The sequence below is a fragment of the Numenius arquata genome, chromosome 3 (genome assembly GCF_964106895.1).
Source record: "Numenius arquata chromosome 3, bNumArq3.hap1.1, whole genome shotgun sequence".
In the NCBI taxonomy this organism is placed as follows: domain Eukaryota; kingdom Metazoa; phylum Chordata; class Aves; order Charadriiformes; family Scolopacidae; genus Numenius; species Numenius arquata.
In genome coordinates this window covers 74,226,239-74,251,542 of record NC_133578.1, presented here as the reverse complement: position 1 = coordinate 74,251,542, position 25,304 = coordinate 74,226,239, and positions in this window count along the sequence as shown.

Here is a 25,304-nt window from a genome sequence, read left to right as displayed (position 1 = left end):
GGATCCAATGATGGATTGAGCCCAGAATCTACCTCAGCTACTGCCCAGTGTTAGATGCCTTAGTGGGAGGGGCAGGAACTCTTCTGTTAGCAGTTGTACAGAAGACTGCCCTGGAGAGACCTTTGTAGCTAATATTTCAGGTGAGTTTTGCTGCTGATAAACTGATAAGGTTTCAGCTCTTGTGATACATCCATTCACTATGACAAAGCATCCCTGTTTTTCATTTTCTGTTTACAAGTCCATTGTTTCTTCGTGGTGTACTCTATTTAGCGAGATCTTTTTTTAAAAGAAGATGATCAGTAGTTAAAATACAGTCCCAGATCAAGTCCTAGGAAAAAAAACCAAACCCCTCAAAATTTATCCAATTTCACTAAATAAGTGCCATCTCTTTGGCCTTGATCATTTCCTCTTCTGGATCATAACAAAATTGTATCGAACAACATTAACTGGGCTGTGTGCTTGTTATAACAAAACAAAACAAAACAAAGCAAAAGTAATTTTGCGGAGCCCTAAGTTTTTTATTTCTTCTCTCTTGTCCCCTTCCAGATCCCAGCATAAAGTATTAGAGGAGCAAACCAAGATGTTACTGTGTTACATGAAGAGTCTGAGGTCACTCGCTTTTCCTGGATGATGCTTACCTTTGTGGAGAAATTCATGGGGGTACCTGTCACATAACAAAATGCCTGTTTTGGAGGGATGAAGAAGAGTACAGATGAGACATCTGTTGTTCTCCTGATCTCTTGTACCAGAGATCTTCAGAATTAATAAAATTGGTTTTATCTAGGAGTGGTCAGGGGGCACGCTGACTGCCATAGCCCACTGATTGAAAGGACTCCATTTGAAGGTTCCCCACAACTATAATCAGCACTGCAGCCTCTCCTCAACCACCTTACTCTTCCATTCTCACCTGTTCTAGGATTCAAGACATAGTTTCTCAGAGATGGGGGAAGGAGAAATTTAAACAGACTGAAACTTGTTTTCCTTAGTGGCTTATTGTGAGCAGCAGGTCCATCCAAGCTTTGATGAGAATTCAAATAAATCAGAGACAACAAAACTTGATTGTGGAAAAAAAGCTCATGGAAAAGGCCAGAATTCCACCTTGGTAAATAAGTGCTAGGTGTCCTCGTATCCACAGGGTGCGATGCAGTGCCAAATACATGAGATTGGCAGCCTACTTTAAGCTTTTGAGACTTATATTTGAAATCTGAAGTTGTCTGGTACAATGGATGACAAGAACAACCTGATTGACCCATGCTCATCATCCCTCCCAAAGAAGCAATGAAGAAGAAGAACTGCCTGATTTTGTACATTATTCTCCAAAAGGTAGGGCAGGCAATGACTACACATCAAGGAAAAAAGAGGAGAGGAGAGGAGAGGAGAGGAGAGGAGAGGAGAGGAGAGGAGAGGAGAGGAGAGGAGAGGAGAGGAGAGGAGAGGAGAGGAGAGGAGAGGAGAGGAGAGGAGAGGAGAGGAGAGGAGAGGAGAGGAGAGGAGAGGAGAGGAGAGGAGAGGAGAGGAGAGGAGAAGGATTTTTGCAAAAAGGTTACTATCAACCTGGAAAGAGAGAGGAGCATAGCCAGCTGCCCCCTCTTTAACTAAGGAGAAGTATTTTGTTGACCAGGAAGTATCCTCTGCCTTTAGGTCACAGCAAAGAGAGGGAGACTGAATTGCTATAACACCCAGACTTGTTATAAATAGTGGTTCATAATTATTTGTGAAGTCCTTGCTGAAGAAGAGAAGGGCAGGGCTTACTTTGAACAAAGGAGACGTGCTCAATCAGACTTTCAATTTTTTTTAATAATCAATTTATGTAAATTTAAATACATTACATATGCATGTTTAATTTTGCTGCTCATAATGATGACAATTGCAATTAAGCTCCCTGCTCTTTTGGCAGCAGCAATAATACAGCATAAAAATAAATAAATAATACTAATTTATGTTTCCTGTGACCTTTTTAAAAACTTATGGGTGAACTGGAAAACTGATCTTTTAAAAATCTGATTTTGGTAACATTTTAATAAGCACTTGTATTTATTAAAGTGTTTACGTGTTACCTTGGGGAAAGGAGAGGGGTCAAACATCCAAGAAACCTGTTCATTAAGAGAAAGATTAATTGTGGAAACAAAACATCTTCCATTGTTTTAATTATAATGACTCCAAAAGGTTAAGTCTTCTGTGGTCAATGAAATCAAACTTCTGCATTTAAAGTAGTGATACAGGAAGATCTTTTTTCTTACTGGTATCTAGTAGAGTTCATGCTTCAAATGTGGTTGTAAACACAAAAACTACTAAAATTTAGTTGAGTAGGTAGGTTTCTGACCATAGTTTTACGGTTGGAAACACGAAGTGGCTGGACTCTTGTATGTAAAAGTGCTTATGTAAATATATGTTGAGGAAAGGGAGAGGATCAGGAATGGAAGGGGAAAGAAGAAAGGAAGGGACAATATAGCCACAAATGGCAGAAGTTCTCCTGCAGGCTATGACCAAGCCATTCTGAGCAAGGAAATGGGGGAGAATGTTCCTGTTCACCCAGTAAATGCCACACTCTTGAGTTTCCCCAATTTGTAGTCTGTATTGTATCCAGTTTCAAGAGAGCTTGAAGTGTCAGGGAAAAGTGCATTTTGGGTCAGGTCCTTTGTCTGGTATAAATGGAAAAATGGACTTTTGTACCCAGGAATCTGCTCTGTTGGTTCTAGATATTTTATACTGCGTGTTTTTACCTAGGAGACAGACAGAAGCATCCCAAACAAACAAACATTTTTTGAATTAGGCAAAGTGAGTTACATCCTCTAATGGAAACAAATTCGTTGAAATGAGGGGAACGAGGCTACCACATTGATTCCTCATCTACCTGCTGACATGGAAAATTACCCGTTTCCAGCAGATCTTTCATCTGCTAATTATCCTCATTGATTTTGGATGGGGAAATGTAGTGGCTGAATTCAGCTCCGTTCTACAGCACATTCTGCCAGCCGAGATCTGTTTGCACTCTGACATACAGAACAAAGCCAGGAATTCAATTTCCCTCTCCCTTCATGCCCTCCCCCTAGGATATCTGGGACAGCTTTCCATTTGACTCATAGCAAGTAGTGGTTCCTTTTAATTGCAAGAATAATTATTTTTTATTGCATTGCATGAATTGCATATGGCACCGACACACAGAGCTAGAAAAATCCAATGGCCTATGCGCAGTAAAATGAGAGGAGAGACAGCTAATGAGGGGAGAAAACAGCAAGATGAAGTAGAGGTAAGGAAGAGATACTTTACACAATATTGAATATTTTCACCAGGCTGCTCCAGCTACTGCTGAAAAGAGAAAATAATAAACTGTTCAACTCATCATGATGTTATTTTATTTTGTACTGCATGTTTTGGGACGAAGGTGGCTCAAACTCTTTCTGAGCTATAATAACATAGCTCAGAATAAAATAACCACTCATGATGCTGCAGAAAGCAGCACTATGAAAAGCATAGTGAAAGAATGCTGGAATATTTCTTATTAGTTAATATTGAATTTATCAGTAAGGGAATTTCATTAACAAAAAAAACCCAAACCATGTTTCTTCAGCAACAGAACAGTGACAGAGTGAATCTAGTGTAGTAAAATGCCAACCCATTAGGAAAAATATCATCTCCTGAGCTTTATGGCTGCAACAATTGAGAATTAGTACCATTAATTAGCTGAAGCTATTTGTTTTACAAACTACAATTGCATGTCTAATCCTGGTTACTTTCTGTCCCTAAGGAGTTACTGTAGCAAAGAGCTCCACAGCAGGAGCAGAGATTGAATGGACTTAACTTCTAGGAGAATCTGAGAAAAAAAAAAAGCGCAAACTGTTATTCTTATTTATCTCCACTGCAAGTGCTTTTGCAGTCCTTTAATCATTCCCACTGGTTCAATCCAGCCCCTTCTCTTTTTACAGTTCCTCTCTTCAACTTGACTTCACCAATCGAAAGGTCCGTCTCAAGGAAGCCATCACTCAGTATTCCACTTCTTGTGCCTATTAATGTCCTGTTTGACATCTTCACTTCCAAAATGGGGTTTAGTATTGCCTTTAGATCGCCTTTAGTAATCTCCAGCTAAGATAATTCTCATAGTTCCTGTTACAAGCAATGAGTTTCTGGTCAATCCTACTTCTCCTGACCAACTTTGAGAAGTACCGAATTGCACAGAGAGACTGCAGAGTCTTTATCCTTGGAGATAATCAAAACCCAACTGGACGCTGTTCTGGACAACCTGCTCTAGCTGACCCTGCTTTGAGCAGAGAGGTTGGACTAGATGATCTCTGGAGCTACCTGCCAACCTCAGTGTTCCTGCGATAATGACTACTTAGAAGATTTCTCTAATAGTCCTTTGTGTGTGACCTTGCCAAAGGCCCTTTGCAAACCAAAATGCCTGATACTATAGAGCTTCTTTTGACACTTCCCTGGTATGTTCAAAGATTTTTAAAGGCTCTGATGCATGCTGAGAAAGCCACTCATTACTTGTCAGCACTTTTGTGGTACTTGTCGGCCTGTGAGCTCTTAATCTAGGTCAAATGTGAAATAATTTTTCCCCAATGGAAAAGAGCTCAGCTAGCTTGAGTTAGCTGTCTTTTGGAATGGGATATGAACACCCAGGACCAGGTATTATGGATCAGCTGATGTGCCACTGATTGTATGTGTCAAAAGTGTAGTAAGTTACCATTGCCCTTAGGAAATGAAACTGATAGTACCTTATGTTATATCTTTTAATGTACTTGTTTTTTCTCTATTCAATGATTATTTCAACCAATATGCTAGGCATAGCCCTGGGATTGGCTGGCTCTTTAGTTCCCAGAATCTCTGTTCAGTGTAGAAGCTAAAAAAATATAAATGCATTTAAGAGTATAATAGAGATTGATATTCATCTTGAAATATTTGTAGTGACAATATACCGCAAATAAATTCTAGTGGAAAAGATATGGTATTGATACCCAGAGAATTTGGGTCTTATTTTCAGTTGGTCACTGACTTGTTCTCTGACCTTCAAGTTTCACATAATCACAGAGTTTGTTTTCTACATTCTTTCTATGGGTTGAGACTATACGTTTTGTTCCATAATCATCCAAAGTACGAATTCTACCACTCTTCCTGAAGCCTTTAGCATTACTGAATAGGATGTTGGGTTGAAGGAGTATCTTATGTGGTCCAAATACCTTTAATCAGAAACAAATCACTATCCCGGCCTCAAGTGTCTCCCATGAAACTTGTTCCAATAAAGCCTCTCGCTTTGACAAAGGAGTGTGTAATATTTCTCTTGCAACTCTGTGTAAGGAAGTCAACAAGTTCCCTGGATACATCAGGAAAAGAAATTATTTCACAGAAGAATAGTAATATTTTTAAGCTGATTTATGAGCTGTTTTTTGCTAGTGAATGTCTAGCCTTGAAGTCCACTTGAAAGTGATATTTTTTTTTGTCATTGATGATAAATGCCTTACTATCATAATAAAGTCCACAGAACATGAGTCAACATCTAAAATCTTGGACATCTATTGAACAGAGACAACACTCTACATCCGTTTCAGTAATGATATATGACTTAGCCTCATAGTGATGTATCTGAACTGTATGTTCTTAAAGAACAATTTTAATGTTGTCATACACTTATGGAAAACTGCTGCTAGCTATAGTTTGTTAATTGAGAGTACATGGTGCTTTCATGTCTGACCACATAACCCAGGGGTAAAAACAGCAGACAATGCATTTAATTTTAATTTGAAGAAGTTAGTGTTTTAAACATCTTTCACCTTATGTACACAATGACAAGTGGCTAACTGAGCAGGGGCATGTGATAACTGATTGCAAAGACAGGAGTCTTCTCTGTGATAGTAACATCTTACGTCTGTATTGAAAGTAGAGGAGGTGTCTGAAGAGGTTTTAAGATGTCTCAATCAAAATGCAGAAACATGAGCTTAACCTTTTCATGTAAGACCAGCCACGGTGTTTGTATCTCTAAGGGACACCCTGGGAATCCGAAACTGATGGGCACACCACTTCCTTGGTGCTGAAAGTGACACAGTTTATTCTTTTAGGCCACCTAGACCCTGATGACATTTTGACCTTGATTCTGAAAGAAGATTTATTTCCACAGACATATATCATTCTCTTCTTTTGTATTTCTTTAAATATCTTCTTAAAATATTTCATATCTTTTAATAATGCTTATTATTCTTCTCATTATATAGAATAACTTGGGGGTTTTATCTGTTCTTGGATGGATTTAATATTATAGTGGCAACTGAGATGTGAATGAAGAAGGAACAATTCTTCATGACTTGGATTTCTAAATTTTTGTTATTTTTTTTAACTTCAAAGCACAGTTAACAATGTTTATTTGGCATTTATTGGTTTTAAAAATACTGTTTTTATAGAAAATTCCAATACTTTTAAAATTTTCTTTGGTAAAAATATATTGAAAACAGAAAGTATCAGGGTATTTTTTCCCACTTCAAACCCAAGGCTATTTCTGTAAACAAAATATTTTATTCATTCTGGAAGGTTTGTGGAAAATACCATTCTATGACAAATGTATTTGACAAAAGGCATACACAGTCAAATCGCTGAAATACGCCTGCAGACGTAAACTCAGCTAAAATTAATTTCATATTTTCATCTGAAATGTATCAGAGAAGAACTTTGTGCTATCACATGCAGCAGATCTGCAGCAAAAAAAAAAAAAAAAAAGTCATTTAGGATTAAAGATGTTACTCAAAAGGTATGCTACTTAGTGGCAGGGACATTGCCATGGGTTTGGTGCTTGCCTAGGAGAAAGGGACCCTGATTCTGAATAGGGTTTCAGCATATTTCTGTGTTAGAGGTGATAATAAATGTTTGTGCTGGTGAAATTAAGCTACACCTGGGTCGTGGTGTTTCTAAATACAGTGTGAGAATGCTTCAAATATCGATTGATAGATAATATGTATTTATGTTTTCAAGTCAGACAGGATCATTGTGATCTAAGTTGTTTCCCTGTGTAACACAAGCCATACTACTTACATTCAGTTATTTCTGTTCCCAAGAGTGTTCATTACAGATCTCTTGTCTTAATGTAAAGGTGAGTGAGCCGATTGCATCTCTGCAGGTGGTTAATTATTTCCCTGCTGAATATTTGGGTTTTATTTATAATCTGAATTTGTCTTGTTTCAAATAACAGCTCCTGCATTTGACTATTTCATTGGATCTTGTGTTCTGCAGGATACCAAGCCTTCATCCATCGGCAATCTTTTCTCCTACCAGTGAAGAAATCTTAACACATACTTGTAGACCTTAATCAAGTTACTTGCTAATCTCCTCTTCAAAATGTTCAATAAGTTTCACACTCTAAGGAAGGCAAATTCCTGTTTTCTAAGCCCTTTCTAGTAATTTAATTTTTTTTTTTTTGCAGGGTGGATTTTAGAAGTGTTTTCACTGATGCCACATATTATCTTTGTATTATTAATAGCTGATTTCTGTCTAACATCTTCAGTGATTATATTTATCACCATATTGCAGTTTGACTTGAGGAACTGTGGTAAATAGCCTGCTGAAGATCAGGGCAAAGCAGATGTGCTCTGCATTTCAGGTTAATTTCCCCAGTCCTCTATTAGCACAATGTATATGATACATTAAATACGTCCTCATCCACTTCAGCTTAAGAACTCCATGACAGCCCTGTGAGGTAGGGCAACCATTCTGTTGCTGTTTTGTTAACAGCAACCATGTTGTTAACCATTTTTACTAAGACAGAACAGAGATACAAACAAGTTACAAAAGGACCCTAATCCTCGAAAAGTATTTAAGTAGATAAAAGACATCATGTTGGAAAATTTAATATACAAGACTTAGCAAGTCTATAGCGGAGAGAAGTGGCACATGTCTCTCAGTGCTATGTAATCATGAAAGGGAAAGAGTGTGGGTGATCAGAGCACTAATGGATTGTCCTGTTCATCATACAAAAGCATTCCTGAGATGCAGGATTCATGAGACCTCTCTGTTTCCTGTGGGTGCCTGTCTCAGCCACACCGCGTCTTCATGTTAGGACTGGACCTGGGCACACATTGCCCCACGTCCCTGCACCTCCTTTGCTCTCTAGGGTGCCTTCAGAAGCAAACGTTGCACTGTGAAGTAGGAAAGAATCATGATATAATTGGAGTAAATAAGAACAGAGAACCCGGACTGTCTCCATATGACTGTTTAGATTTAGCTAAGTCCTCCACAAAGAGGTGATCTGAAACCCAACATGGAGGAGAAGTACAATTTGCAAAGACCATATCATTTCCCACCCATCTCCCATCTCTTACCAGAAATTTGCTACACTGCAAATTCATTTTTCCTGTAGGTGTTTCCAATCTCTAAGCCACCCATGTCACTCAAAATTTTAATGCTTTTGGTCACTGAGCCCTTACACAACACTTCCAGGCTCCCATCTGACAGAATGGCCTGAGGACATCTTGATGTCAGACCTCTAAGGAGCCCATTCCTCTACAGCTTTTGAATATTCTGTCCTGATACTGCATTCTCTGAACCCCATTCCCCCCCCTGAAATTCACTGGAAGATTTGAAAAGAAAAAAAAACAAACATTTTTGAACATTTTGAATGTGTGGTTTTTTTAAGCCTGAAACTAGAATTCAGGCCTGAAAAAAATAGCACATAGATTACTTATTTAATTGAGCCTTTTCATTCAGCTATTGTTTCTGCTTCTGTAGGAACAATCATAAAGCACTGATGAGCTTGTCAGAGGATTGTTTAGACTAGTTCAAGGTCATAAAACAAAGAGTCAGGTGGGGGAGTCATCATGGGGGAATGTAGAATGAATATCAGTGTGAATATCACATTAGGCAAATTAAGCTGGCAAATTGCATCCAAGAAGAAAAGATGAAAGCTTTAATGCTGCCATCAGTTAAAATAGACCGATTCTGGGATAAATCTCACTTTTAGAAAGGAATGAGCATGGATCTACACAGTGCCCACAGGTTTCTTTATTTTCTAATCAGGAGAGCATACAAACCTACACACTCAGAGACATATCCATGATCCAACAGTAGCTTTAATCCCTTCATTAAATATCTTTATTTTATTTACAGTCCCAAAGGATGTGTTCAAATGCTTTTTTTCTTTGTTACAGAGAATATCAGAGTAACCTCTAGAATGTTTATGTATGAAATGTCACATAGCTCTGAGACCACAGTGGAGGACTGAAAAATATTCATGTCCTTGAGTGCAAAGGCAATGAGGAACAGATCAGTCTCCAGTATCACTGTAAGACCTAAAGAAACCAGACTCAGAGTCCTTTAGGAACGATTTCTCACTATTCTAAAAGCATCACTTCCAGATCTGTGGAAAAATCTGAATTTATTGGGACTTGTTGGAAAGCTTTAGCAAGAAAGAAGTGATTTGAATGTTTGAGTTTAGCATTGTAAACAGTTGCAGTTGAAAATGCTTTTTTTTTTTGTCATTGTAGCTTTATCCTACTCATTTTGTTCAGAAAAGAAAACAGTTTCTTTTGAAGAGCTGTGTAGTATCATTTAAAATATTATTTTCACTTGATTAATTTAAAAAATACATAGTAAGATAATAGAATATTTGTATTTGTTTTGTAGAAAATATTTTAGGTGAATGTGAAATGCATTATTTTATTAACTCAGGCAAGAAAGTAAAAAAATACAAAATATTTCATTTTTTTTCTAATTTTTATATTTGCAAATCAAGTTTATTTTTCATTTGCAAAATGTAAATATAACTACAGTTTGTTACTACGACTCAAACATAAGATCTTCTTACAATTAGAGTACTTATAAGATTATGACCATATTTACAAATAATTAACTCTACTTCCTTACCAGGGAGATGATTCATCCCAGGATCAAAAGAAATGTGTCCAGCAGGTCAAGGGAGGTGATTGTGCCCCTCTGCTCTGCTCCAGTGAGACCCCACCTGGAGTACTGCATGCAGCTTTGGAGTCCTCAACACAGGAAGGACATGGACCTGTTGGAACAGGTCCAGAGCAGGCCATTAAGATGATCAGAGGGCTTGAGCATCTCCCTTACGAGGACAAGCTGAGAGAGTTACGGTTGTTCAGCCTGGTGAAGAGAAGGCTCCAGGAAGACCTTATTGTTTCATTCATTCAATTAATGAATATTAATTCATTAATTAAAGGGGGCCTACAGGAAAGATGGGGACATGCTTTTTAATAGGGCCTGTTGCAGTAAGACAAGAGGACAAGGGGTAATTGTTTTAAACTAAGAGAGGGGACATTCAGACTAGATATAAAGAAGAAATGTTTTACAGTGTGGGTGGTGAGACACTGGCCCAGGTTGCCCAGAGAGGTGGTAGGTGCCCCATCCCTGGAAACATTAAGGTCAGGTTGGACGGGACTCTGAGCAACCTGATCTAGTTGAAGTTGTCCCTGCTCATGGCAGGGGAGGTTGGAGTAGGTGACTTTTAATGGTCTCTTCCAATCGAAACTATTCTGTGATTCTCTTCTATGATTCCTCAGGAGCCTGAAAGCTGTTGTTGCTTGGGTTTTCTCTTGCCAACATCTTGCAGGGTATATTGAAATTGAGTGTGTTTTTGAAAATGATATCAGAACTCCAATATAGTTCCTGTGTATTCCCGTCTTTGACCAGTTTTCTTCTTCACTTAAATGTGTTGAAGGTTATTTGTTTCAATGACTGATATTTTTTTTTTCATGAAGCTAGTGAGGTTTCCAAAAAAAAGTAAAATCTTTAATTTCCCAAATGATTTATTTATTTTCCATCTGCTTCTGAAAATTTCAGCCCAAGCATGTAATCTTTGTTAATACCGATATGTTCATAAAAGTCACGTTCCCTCACTGGATAGTCTTTACACAGATTTTATTCTTATGTTATATGCATTTAATTTTAGTTTTGCTTAAGTCACCCCTGAGGACATGGGATGTGTTTAAGTTCCGTATATGATCTAAAAAGCAAGAGGCTCATTTTCTTCTGAACTGTGACCTTAATAAACAGGCCTCTTTGGAACTGTGCAACGGTTCTGTGGGTAAGCATGCATTTTCTGCAGCATAAATTAATTTAACATAACAATTAAAAATTTTAAACATAATGAAAACATCAACATATTCCAAAGAATAGCTCTAAGCTTAACTCATTCTGATTTTTAAACAAGGAGTCTATATTTAGCTGGGAATAAGATATTACAGTGCACTTGTCAGTGGTGATGATCTCATCTTAGCTGGGCAGTAAGTAGACTGTTAAATGATTTACAAATAGCAGAAAACCTACGAAGCCTGGTTGGTAAAAAGAGAAGAAAGGGATGACGAAAGCTTTAGGGTTCAATTCTCCATGGTCTCTGAGATATGATGCTAATTCAATATAGCACAAATTACTATTCAAATTCATTAACATCAAACTAAGCAATATGCAATCACAGCCAAGTTCACAATTAGCATTAATGATATTCTCAAAGTGGGGAGAAAAAATAGAGGATTGAGTTTTACACTACAGACAAGATAATACAAGGAAAATAATGCCAGGGATTAGTGTCTAAGATAGGAATTTATTTCAGGCATGTTTACAAGTCCCAGAGCACAAGGAGCCTGAAGCGAACACACAGATGGGACATTACTATCTGCAGATATTCACATCCAGCTTCTCCCAGTTTCACCTGGTCCTTGGTAGATACAGTTTAAGCAGAATTGAGGGCAAAGCTGGAGTTCTTCTAAAATACCTTTGCTTTGTCTTACAGTCCAGCTCCTCACCACACCTTTATTAGGAGCTTTTTGGAGAATGAAATATTCGGGTTCTGGATGTTTATCAGAGAGTGTAGTGATAGGACGTAATGGTTTTGTCGTATTAGAGATAACTAAGTTGCCTTGTAACTAAGAATTGTTAAGGTTCGTGGTACAGAATTTGTTTCTGACAAATCCAAAGTAATATCAATTTTAATTTCACAATTTTGAAAATTCCAAACACTGACTTTTATCTGCAATGCTCCCACCTTCCCTGCTTTCTGAGAATTTCTTGTTTTGGGAAAAGTTTCTTAGTTACAAGGCAATTTAGTTATCTCTAATACGACAAAACACTTGTGATGGCAAAGCAAATAACTTATCCCAATGCTTCAATCCATCTTCATGGCTTCTTGCTAAGAAGATGAACTGAGAAATCAATTTTCTGGGGCATCTTTTTCACATCTATTCACCCTCACCCACTAACTTTAGTAAAATGATCACCTCTTTTTAGGATGGACTGAATCACCCTCCAGGAATGTCATTTTTTATCTCAATATGCCTTGGACCTAGACAGCAGTTTAATATTCATAGAAAATCATAGAAATCCAATAGTAGAAATTTAGATTCATAGATGCAGCTCTCCAGAGGAGAACTCTAAAAGACCATCTCTTCCATTTTTCTGACCTAAGGGAGGGTCAAACTTTATCTAAATCATTCTTGACGTATGATTGACTATCCCATTCTTAAAACCTGCAGCGAGGGCAGAAGGAGATTTCATGCTCACAAAAGCATGCGTAGTGCACTGGGTAACAACCCTTGCTGGTTGGAAGGTTTTTTTCCTGATGTCTAACCTAACAAGCATTCATTGAACCAAATAATTGTCTGCTGAAATGGTAACAAGAATTCCAGGTACAATGACAACCTTTGTTATGCAGATAGAAGAGAAATTTGACTGAACCCACTATGGCCTGAGATGTGGTCTGGATTTCTAGGTGTACACTGTACTTCCACTTGGGACAGTTTACCCAGGAGGAATCAGGAAAAAGATGATTATATTCCTTTATCTGTCTGAAATGTTTACCTACCTATTTTTCCTAGCTACTCAGCCACACAGCTATCAATCTAGTGTTCCTATAGAAGCATGACAATACAGACTATATTCTCTGGATGTCTTCCTGCTTTTTGCTATTGAATTGGTGCTGTTACTAACACCAGCAGGATTTGAAAAGTCCTAGATGTGCACCTGCGAACGTCTCTAGTCTAACAGCCCACTTGAAGTGGGAATATTGCCAGCACTGGGTAAAGACAGAAGTGATTGGGCTGTTATCTCCTCTCACGCCCATTGGTCCTGCCAACTTGCAACCTATCTTACAGTCTTCCTCTCTAGCCCCCATTTCCGAATGAGAATACTGGGGGAAATGGCATTGGAAGCCTTAGTAAATCAAAGTATGTACAACCACCATTAACAGAGTTACTCGAACATTTGCAGAAGGAAATTACGTTCTTCAAGAATGACCTGTCCTTGGTAAACCCATTTTTCAGTGCTCCTCATTACCATTTTCTCCTTCACGTGCTTGGACATGGATTCAAGGAGTATTTGCTTTATCATATTTCCGGTGATGGAGGTGAGACAGATCAGCTTCTAGTTCCCTGGTTCCTTCATCTTCATTTCCTTCCCAAACTTCATCTAGCCTTTGGACTTCTTGTGTTGTACTTAAAGTCCTAAAATCTGCTCTGATATTTCTTCTTTACCACCTGTCCTTTTTTTCACTTCCATATTATCTCTTTGTGTTTAAGGTCATTGAGAAGTGTCTTGTTTAGCCTCCGGGTTCTTCTACTGAAATTCATAGACTTGCCGTGTAGTGGGACATTTGTTCCTCCGTTGTCTTTGTAAATCAGCTAACTCTTTTGCCTTTTCCCCTGTTGAAGTCTTTCAGGGAATTCTGCCTAGGATTTCCCTAAGCAAATTGTAATCTTCTTCCTAAAACCCCTCCTGGCTCTTCTGCTTGCCTTCCCATTGAGCCATCAACTCAGTCATCTCAGGTTCACTATTGTGGCCATGTTTGCCACCAATTCTTCCCTGTTTGTGAGCAGCAGCTCAGACAGCATTACCCCTGCTTGGTCCCTCTGACATTTGTATTAATAAACTCTGACGAACACCATCTAGAACCTCCCTGTGCTGTTCTCACAATGCTACGCTGCCTTTTTGTCAGATTGTTGGGTGGGTGAAAACCCCCTCATTGAAGACAGGGAGCAACATGCCAGTTTTTGAAACAAAACTCTTCCAGTTCAGGCAGCTGTTTGTGTTTCACAACTGTTTTCTGTAGAAGTCTTCGTGCTTAAAGTATTCCAGTTTCTGCTTACTTCAAGCGTCTCAGTAAATATATATAAATAATATAAAAAATATATATTTATATATAAATAATATATATGTTTATAATATATAAATTATATATATATATAATATACATAAATATAAATACTTAAAGGGTGGGTGCCAAGAGAATGGGGCCAGTCTTTTTTCGGTGGTGCCCAGTGACAGGATAAGAGGAAATGGACACAAACTTGAACATAAGAAGTTCCACCTAAACATGAGGAGGAACTTCTTTACTTTGATGGTGGCAGAGCCCTGGAAGAGGCTGCCCGGGGAGGTGGTGGAGTCTCCTTCTCTGGAGACATTCAAAACCCACTTGGACAAGTTCCTGTGCAACCTGCTCTAGGTGGACCTGCTTTGGCAGGAGGGTTGGACTAGATGATCTCCAGAGGTCCTTTCCAACCCCATGTGATTCTGTGATTCTGTGAAATACAAGATAGATAAAGTATCTAGAATATCAGTAGAATGATTCTTTCCTTATGACTTTACCTCTTTTTTCCTTCTGACTTTACGTCATTTGCCTTCTTATACTTTTCTTAAAGGAAAAAGAAAAGCATTTCAGTATTACTCTTTACCCATAGGTATAGAGACTTTGAATCAATGGGTGTGAGAATGCCTATTCACACACATGCAATTCAATTTTTCCTCCTCTGCCTTTCTTGAATTTTCATTTTAAGACTATGAATTTGTTTTCCTTAAATCTAATGTCCTTATTTCACTGTATTTTCTTTACCTTTGGAAGACTCTATATTCATCTGGTATTTAAACTAAGAAAAACAACAAAATGAGAAAATTCAGTGGGAACTTCACATTTATATATAAATTTATATATGATACAGATGCAAACTGCACTGCGTATATACCATGATGTAAGACCAGTGTGTCTCTGTTGACTTCAGTGAAGATCTGATTTATTCTGAAGAACAGTGGTTTCAAATCTCTTACTACTGCATTAAGTCCACAGGAACTCTTGTCTCACTAACGGAGGTTGTTTTAATCTGAAGAACAACAGCAAAATTATTTCATTAACATCTCAAGGAGCCACCCACCAAACAGAAGAATCTTCTGAGGTCACAAGTCATGAAATCATGCCCTCCCAATTTCCAAAATTAAAGATAAGTAGCAATAAAACCACATTTGTTATCACATAAATGATTTTTAAGAAAAAAAAAAAAATCACTATATGCTCTAATTACTAGCCTTCTATCTGTCCTTACTTGCACTTTTGCTTGAGGCTTTTGGCAGATGAAATCAAGTGAATGGAGAAGTATATTTTAGCTAACAAGCTTCCTAGTCTAAAAATTCCTCTTGAGTGCATGATTCAAGCAAATTAGAAAACAGAGAGAGAGAAGGAGGAAAAAGCAAATGGAAGGCTATTGCCTTGCTAATTTAATACTTTTGGTACACAATTAGTACACATCAGACTAGTCGATAGGAGACTGCCCTGCAGGTCAGGCTTTTGCAGAGCAATGTGCTTTGAATGGCTCGTTGAGCTGTCGGGAGGGTCTGCTCAGACGCTGGGGAAGCACTCCACACAGTGTGCACCTGACAGCTTGCCAGAGATTAGCTGTCAGGAAAGTGCCACTCGGAATTTCCTCTTTCGGTGATGGCTTGTATTATCTGGTAAACAGCAGCCAAAACGTGTTATTCTATAAGCCGGCTCTCCCCCTCAAAATGATCTTCCAGGTTAGTGGGTTGGCAGGTTGGATGCTGAACAAAGCTTATTCGTTCTCTCTATTTTGGGTAGGTATGGAATAAAATAAAATAAAAAAATAAAAATTGCACACCTGCAGCATTTTGTGCATCCTTGCAGTAGAGTAGAAAAATTGATGAATGGCTGCTGGAAGCACATCCTCACACCTTTCAGGCTAGAGACAGTAGGCTGGACAGTGAAACCCTGTGCAGAACTGAAAACAGTTGGTTGATGTGACTTGCTGCTGTGCTCAAAGTTCAACTGCTACTTAGATTTGGGGTCAGTAGAGAATGCGAGTGCTTGCTCCGGGCTAAATTGGCAGGCACGATTGTTTGTTTGCTTTTATGTCTTCCTCTGCAGGCAGTGCATTGTCAGCTTTCAGTAATCACCTTTTTCTCTTGAATTGTCTAATTGATTAACAGAATTAAGTTGTCACAGCAATTTATCCTTAGCCTGCATTTCGCTGTTTCTCCTTCAAGCCTAAAATAGGGAAAATATAGAAAGTACTGTCATTTTCCTATCTGATGTTCTAATAAAAGATTTCCCTTACCCTATACATTCAACTTTACTGTGATATGGTACCATAGACCCCTAATACACTCACAGACATACAGATGTCTTCTTCTCAAGATGGATTACGCTGCTGAAATGAGTTGAAATAAATTCTGTGGTGCAGAAATCTACATCTGAACTAGTCAACTTCAGTTCCTCTTATGGAGCCAGTGGATAGAAACAGACACGGCACATCTGATCTATTTTAGATGTCTACTTTAGTCAGATATATCACATCCCAGAAATGCCTGTTTCTTTCTGTTGATTCCTTTAATACTGAGGAAAAAAAATATTTTTTTTTGTAGTTCACAAGTACACAATTGTATTTAAACAGAAAAAAACCCCAAACATTCCTAATGACTTTACAAGTAGTTTTGCCTTATTGACAACTTACTCTGTTGATTTATTTTCCATCTATGGCTACAATGGCTATAGACTTTCAGCAATGGCTGGATTGAAATACTCTATAGAGCAGAGCATTCTGGGAAAAGTTAGAAGCTCCATGTTTTTCTTATCAGGCTTCTGAACCATATTGAATCCCTTATTTCCCCCAAAAGATATTGGTGTTTCATCAAATACAGTATCAGGATGAAAGGGCTGATGTAGGAAAAATAGATGGAAAGGCTTCTCATAATTTCTTTCTAATACCATGGAAACATCTAAACTTTGGGCACTAGAAGAAAGATCATCAGAAGCCAGACACCTTGAAAGTAATGTTCCTGGTTCTTGATGGTGGATTTTGGGACCAAAGCATTTAAATGTATGATGTTAAAGTAAGTGATTGCAATGAGATCTTATATAACAATAAAAATTAAAACAAACAAAACAAAACAAAACAACCCAAACAAACAAAATGAATGGAAACTCACTTTATTGCAACAACAAAGATTCAGAGTTCAAAAATAATTGAGTAACACCTCTCTTTCAGAAGAAAATATTGAAAGTAATACGAAAATAATTTCTTTGGGGATTCAGTTATCAGAAACTATTGATAGATTCATTTTCCTTAAATCACTTTAGTAACCAGAAGACATCTTCAAAACATAAACTGGGAATAAACTCATGATAAGAAAATCACCTAATTTAAGCACAAGTGTAGCGAAGAGCAGAATAACAATCATAAGAGATCTGCCTGATTTTTACACATAGAATTAAAAGTATTCTCCTCTCTTGTTTTTTGGACATGCCAGAGAGGTAAGATGTGCAATGTCATGGAACACTAACAATTATTATTATTTCTAGAAGCACTTGGGAGTTAATTGTACATGCCACCTACACTATCTCAGTCTGCAAAAGGAAAAGAAAGAAAGAAATTACTGTTCTAGAAGCTGGTCCTGATATATTGCATTTCCCACAAGTTTAGAGGAAAAAAAACCCACCATCAAGAGCAACAAGACCAAAAATGTCCTTACGGTTTACCATCATAGGAATAATTTTTTTTCCAGGCTCAAGGCATGCTACTCACTTTCTGATTTCCAACTGGAAGCAGAGAAAAAAGCAAAGTATGTAACGTAACCTTACGTAACTAAAAAAATGTAACTGCTTCCCAAACATCAGAGTCTGGAGGAAGTTACTTCTCTGTATGATGGATATAGTGGCAGAAAACTCATCTTTGTTTTTTCAGTACATTGTTCTCATTATTATTTCCTGGTGTGAAACTGTAATCCTCAAGGCATTTTCTTGGATAAGAAATTATCTTCAGTTGGAGATATTATCTGAAATTCTAGGCAAAAAGATCTTATATCGGAACAGAAACACTCTTCAGAATGACTGAATGCTGCACTTCCTCAGTCAATGGAAAACATGAGAAACTCTTTCAGTGCCTTTTTGTTATCCTAGTCCCATCAGAGACACCAGCAAGATAATAATGCTGGTACCCAAATTGAAGAGATGGATGGATTTCACACTCTTTCTGAAAACCAGGCCTCTCTAAATTGCTTTACATTACACATTAAAAGAAAAAAAATAATCAGAAGCTCAACAAATCAGCAGTCCTTTGAAAGTGCCTGTTATGACCTTCACACACCCAGTGGATAGATTGTTATTTTTGGCAAAGAGACATTTTGTCACTACAATGAGCTTTGTTTAAGCACCTAAGAAATTACTCAGTATATTATTTGGGTGTCATAATCACCCAAAAGATATACTAGACAGTGCAACTGAAATGATAGGTTTAAACTTGCCCATTTCCAAAGTGAGATTTGAGACACAGACTTAAATAAGTACAGTAATGATTTGGCAAAACAAACAAACAATAAAAATAAATAAACAAAAATAATATAGGAAATCCACAAAAGTGTTCCAGAAATCACCACAAAAATTCATTGATGCCAAAAACTTGCATGGAATCAAAGCACTTCTGATAAACTCATTAAATACAAACCCACCAGTTCTGAATCATCAACAGCTGATGTCCTAAGTTCTAGGGCATTGGGAGACTGTTCTAGGAAGTATCACCATACACTTCTGCTCTCCTCACAGTTTCTATGGTTACTTATTATTGACTGCTGTCAGCAACAGTAAAAGTGTCTGACAGACCTCAGCTCTAACTTACTAGAGATGTTGCTGAGTTCAAGAAGGAAGTCTCATCCTTAGGGCACAGTGATCAGCAGAGAGGAATTAAGTTCCTTTCTCTGCTAGAGACTCTGTATGAGATTCAGTGTGTCTGTGTGTGCCTGTGGTATCTAAGTCCACAGTGATTTAAGGTGCAATGCAATAGTTCACGCATATGTGTTTAAAACCATTACAGACTACCTGAGACTTCAACATGGGTCGGGCAGATATGGAAAAAGAACTGCTGTGAATGAATGTCCAGCTTGAGCAGGACTGGAGGCCAGATAAAATATTCCAAAGGACATCTCATGTTGCTAGGTACTCATGTATTGGAATTAAGCCACTAGTAAAAATAGTGAATATAGACTAAAGAAAATTGCACTTACCATTAAAGAAATACCTACTGGTTTGTCAGCGGAATCAGTCTTTGGGTTGACTGTACTGACTAGACCTCCATCTGCTGCAACGGGAGGTTGGACACCTCACGTAGATGGAGGTAACTTCATATATACATCTACTTATAGATGTCTTAAAGTGGAATTGCATCCCACCACAGGGTCTCAATTCCTCTTCCTAATCATAAGTTTCTAGTGCTATTCCAGACCACAGGCTGTCCATGACGTTGCCACAGAGTTAGTAAACATGACAGTGGACCCACGAGAGAGCCACTCCTTTCTGGAGCAGTGGCTGGAGTTCAGGTGGGACGCCTTAGCGAGCTTCAAATAGCATCAGAGTAGCTGTGAGTCTTCCATGGTCCATGGCCCTCGGAAATGCTCATCCTATTTTTTTCCAGCCTCTGTCTTTTCTGTTATTATGTGTTAGACCACAGTACCTAACACAGTGAAACTTCATTTCTTGGATGGGTCTGTGTGTCCTAACGTAACAGAAATTTTAAAAAACACTGAATGAATGACACAATGCAAGTGATCCGAAAAAGAAAGTGACTGCAATTCATAATCAATGTGTAATAAAAATATATTTTATAACATTTTATTATTATAGTTATTAAATGATTATAAAACATTATAATAGATGACTAACTGGCATAGAAGGAAGAAGATGAGCTCTCCAAATTCTGATCAATTAGACCATACTTAGAAAGAAGGTGAGAATGGAAATCTTCAATATTACTAATTTTCACCACTGCCTAGGGAAATGTGCAAGGCTCAAAATGGGGACCTTTGGGGTATGAGTATTTCCAAGCCTGCGGAGTCTCTGAAAGCAGGATGCTCTGAGGACATCTTCTTGCTGTAACAAAACTTTAACCTCAAAGGATCTTTTTGATCTCTAGTTTGGGAGGAAAGACTTCCAACTAATTTATGATGACATTAGAAGATAACAACATGCACAGTAATGAATTCTCTTTAGCCTTTGGGCTGAAGCTGTGTTTTACTGTCTTCAGGAAAATAAAAGGGGATGCATGGAAATAGTCGGCATTTGTATTTTAATTGCCCCTGAGGATGCTAACTGTTTTGTAAAGAATGGTAAAGAATCTAATGGTATGAGAAAAAAAGAATCTGATGTTTCTAAGTTAAGTTCTTATAAAAATAAGAGGCAAACTCTAACAGCAGCAGTGAAGTTCCTGTACACTGAAGACAAAAGCACTTATTTGATTTATTACCATTTAGGGTAAGCATTCAGGAGAAATACATGGGGAATTTTGGTGAGTCCTGGACAGGACAAGTGGTAACGAAGGATAGGATGTAAAGGATGGGACAGAGCCTCTTCTCATGTGGAAAGGTTTGGTGCCTTGCAGCAATTTTACAGGTCTTCTTAACTAAATTAAGTAACCACACAAATGAAAGGATTTGAAAGGGAATCTGACATGATAAGACTCTTTTGGAGAAATGTCCTGTGTCTTTCATGTCCCCTATAATGCAAGTAATAGGTAATAAGAAAGGAATAGGATGGCACTGTCTTTAGACTTATTTTCAAGTTGCGCTTAAAAAGTTTGCCTTTGACCTTTCTTCAAGGTATCATATAACCCTGAAGAATGACTTTGTGTTAAAAGATAGCCATTTGTTTAAAAAGGGCTTTTATGATTTAAAGCACTACTGGTACTATGCCCTGTATTTTCCCCTGCCATTAAGTGTATGATGTTATAGTTATTTACATACAGTAATAAATGCTGGGAATAAGGAAAAAAGGAGTGTGAAAGGGAATAGATTTTGTGTTGCAGTTTGCTTCCTCCAGCCCCAAGTTTGTCTAAGAACTCAACTTCAGATAGAGATAAAAATCTTCCTGTTTAACCAGTTTCTATTTCTTTTAATAGTGATGGAACATATTAGTCGAGATGGAATGGATTTTTCATTTCCGTTAATAGAGGGGAACGGATTATCCTAGTCTGGAGACCAGACCAGGCTCCAAATCACAACAAAGTAGAGATTGACATTTTCCTTACCCTTCCTGTAATTTAGGAAAAAGTTGGAAGTACAATTGGGGTCTTGACTAGTCAAGCTGCCTTGCTGATATCTTAGCAGTTCGTAAGGACAGAGCTTAGCATCCAAGGTAATCTCACTGATCCATACGAACTGGCCTCTAGCATTTCACAAAGTTCTCTCCAACTTGGCAGGATCATTAGTATGTGTCCCCAGCTAAACGAGTTACTGTTGTGGGAAATATCTCCATAGCCGTAATGTATTTTCACTTTCCCTAGCCACAGCAGAGTGGTCTTTGGTGCTGAGAGTGTGCAAGAAAAATCACTCTGTGTTTTAAAATAACCTGAGACCAGATCATGTTATTTCAACATAACATTTATTTCTTGCTCTCTCTGAGTCACAAAGCTCCAAAGACATTAAACTAGATTTTCGTCCGAATCTCGCTAAACATCCAGTTTCCAATACATTGACCAAACAACTAGCCTACAAAGCAGTTTATTTCCACTGTAGAGAGCAAAATCCACTATGGGTTAATATAATAATGCAAATATGAAACATACATAGAGTTAAGGAGGAGGAAAAGAAAAAAATAAGGACTGCAAACTTGAAAAAACCTGTCTAAATAATTGGCCCAAAAAACTTAGTATCATAAAAATAGTTTCATAAATACTTCTGTAGTGAAATACGGACAGTTATGCAGAATAGTTATAAAGGAGTCTTAATGTATCTGTGTGAATGCATTGGTGCACACGTGTATGGTTTTACACGTGAATAGGCACATGTTCAATGTGGGACCACTGAGGTACACTCACTCCAAATATAAAACAAGGACAAGTTGTCCAACTCCCTGACAGAACACTCCAGGAAAACAATTTTCCATCCCAAATATTACATTTTGACTGAGTCTGTGATCCTTTGAAGGATCATCTTTGATATTGCTTGTGAGAAATGTGAGCTAGGACATAATATCTTGCTGTGTATGTGGGTTAATGGCATTACTTCATGGGCTGGAGACAAGACTGGATGTCACAATGACCCATGGCACAGGGGGAAAGTTCTCTGTATGGGCTAACCACTACGGAAACTTTCTACCTGTTACAGAAACTGCTGACATTTAGTTATTGTTTGGTAGACAAGTCAGGGAATGGAGGAGAACACAAAGGGCAAGGGAAAAGAAAAAATAAAGCACAGAAAAAGATCTGAAAGAAACGTCATGTTCTCTTTGCCAGGTTACGTGATTAAGGGCTAATCTCTCTGAACACAAAAACCCAGGAAGGCCAATGAGTTTTTGTAATCTAATGAGTGAATCTGCTCCTGGTGGATGAGTCAGCCAAAGAAACACCTTCTCAGGAATGCCCTGCAAACTGGAGGGGTTATTGCCTGTAGGGGTTTAGGCTTTATTATTGGATGCAGAGGAGGAAGGAACTGGGAGATTGTTTAAAAATTATTACAGGAGGTTTTTATAGAATCATAGAATCACAGAATGGTTCAGGTTGGAAGGGACCTTAAAGATCACCCAGTTCCATCCCCCCTGCCATGGGCAGGGACACCTCCCACCAGACCAGGTTGCTCAAAGCCCCATCCAGACTGGCCTTGAACACCTCCAGGGATGGGGCACCCACAGCTTCCCTGGACAACCTGTTCCAGTGCCTCACCACCATCAGAATAAAGAATTACTTCCTAATATCTAATCTAAATCTCCCCTCTTTCAGTTTAAAACCATTTCCCCTAGTCCTATCACTACACTCCCTGATCAACAGTCCCTCCCCATCTATCCTGTAAGCCCCCTTTAGGTACTGGAAGGGCCTTTCAGGTCTTCTCAGAGCCTTATCTTCTCCAGGCTGAACAATCCCAACTCTTTCAGCCTGTCCTCATAGGAGAGGGGCTCCAGCCCTCAGATCATTTTTGTGGCCCTCCTCTAGACACACTCCAAGAGGTCCTTGTCCTTCTTGTGTTGAGGACTCCAGAGCTGGATGCAGCACTGCAGGTGGGGTCTCTCCAGAGTGGAGCAGAGGGGCAGAATCCCCCCCAAAGCCCTGCTGGCTACGCTGTTGGGGATGCAGCCCAGGATACAGTTGGCTTTCTGGGCTGTGAGCACACATTGCTGGCTGTTGCACATGTATCACAACCTCGTGATATACTGAATGCTGTCACAATGGCCTCACGTAATCATGAGTTGAAGATGTTCATTGTTTTTTGTTGGAGAACAGAAGTCATAAAGATCAAAGGCCAAATATTCCACAGGGGACTACGCTGCAGGAATTGTACCACTTACCCCATGGATACAAGGTACTACTGCAATAACTTGGCACTGCATTCATGGTGGCAATGGAGCAGTACCAAGATACCCCATCTTCCCCAGTAGAAAAGTAGCCTGCTGCTTTCAGACCACCATTTACAGGTGCTGTACATCATCCTTTCTCTATTATCCACTTTTTGCTTTACTCTCGCCCCTGTTTTATTACTGTATTTTTGATGTTGTATGAAATCAATTTTGCAAGGCTTTAAAAGGCAGTTAAAAGGTGAAACATAATTGATATTTTCCCCCTCTACAAAGGCTTGACAATACACTTTCTTAGTAATGATCATTACACTCTGGGAGTGTTAATGCCATTCCTTTGCCTACATTTAATATGATTATCTAATTGGTTTTCATTTACATTTGGTAATAAAAGCCAGTTAAAATATTTTTAATAAAATTTCAATCCTGCTGGTTGACCTTTCTGTTGACTTTCAGAAGCTCTTGCCTCACAATAAACCAGGGAACCATGCAAAAAAATAGATGACTTGTTTTGCTCTTGACATTGGTTTTTATTTGGCTATGGAAAAGAGCTCTTACATATTGCTTTCCCCCCTCTACCTTCCCCTGTAAAGACTATACCTTGTAGTTTTGCTAAAGTTGTTTTTTGGTTTTTTTTTTTTCAGCAACACTTCCAGAATAAAGCTTTTTTTTGCTAAAGTTGCATGTTTTGATTTTAACATGCCTAATCCTGGTTGTCAGCAATTTTGCAGGCTCGTATTGAGGCTGAATTTGCTTTCACCTAACTTTACTATCTAAAAGCCGAATACTTAACCTGAGCCAGTTGTCTAAATTTCATGTATATTTATTAGAGACATCTCAGCTCTGTCCTAGAATGGGATGAAGCACCTTCTGGTGCTGAATCTGACATTCTGGCAGCTACAGAGAGAGCCTGGCTCACTAACTTAGACTAGGCTTATTACTCTTAGGCAGATACAATAAATGAAAAAAATCCCTTTCCTGACACATAGCCCTAACAGTAGCAGTTGCAACTTATCCACATTCATTCATAGCAATTTCGGTGCCCTGCAAGGAGGTGGGAATGCAGACATTTTGCATTTGGGAACGCATAAGGTTCACAGAAGCATGAGAGCACATGAAAGAGAAGGTCTATCTGACGTGGTGCCTACAGGGAGAGACTGGGCTTGGCTTGTCCCTTCTGATTCTACAGCCCCGAGTAACAATTAAGTTGTGTAAGCATCTGATGGGGCATACAAATGGAGTTCGTGGCCTCAATTCAGATCTGAGTGTCAGACTGGCCAACCAAAAACCAACATCCTAAGCTGGGAGCCAACAGACACAGTGAAAACTGACTTCCTATCTCTTTCCAGTGCCTAAAATAAATTTTCAGAGGAATAATTATAGAAATCTAACTGTGTTCTTTCTCTTATGTAGCTAATGGAAGGACTAAATCACTCAGAGTCTAATATAAATCCACATCCCTGTACCCATTGAAAATCTCTTTACAATCTCACTGTGTTTTAAAGTAATAAGACTTTTAAAGTTCACGTGACTAACTAATGTGCTGGGTAGCTATTCAGTGTTTGTTTAGAGCCGATTGTGACAGAGAGAGGCTCACCAGATTATAAGAAATCTCTTTTCCAGTACTCCAAGTCACTGTCGTTTTAACCAGGACATCAGGTTGTAGATAGTGTTTGCACAAATAAGTGAAGTGTCATCTAGTTAAGTGTGACCTAGCTGATTTTTTCAAGTGACAGCTGGACACTTTCTGTTAGTTTCATGT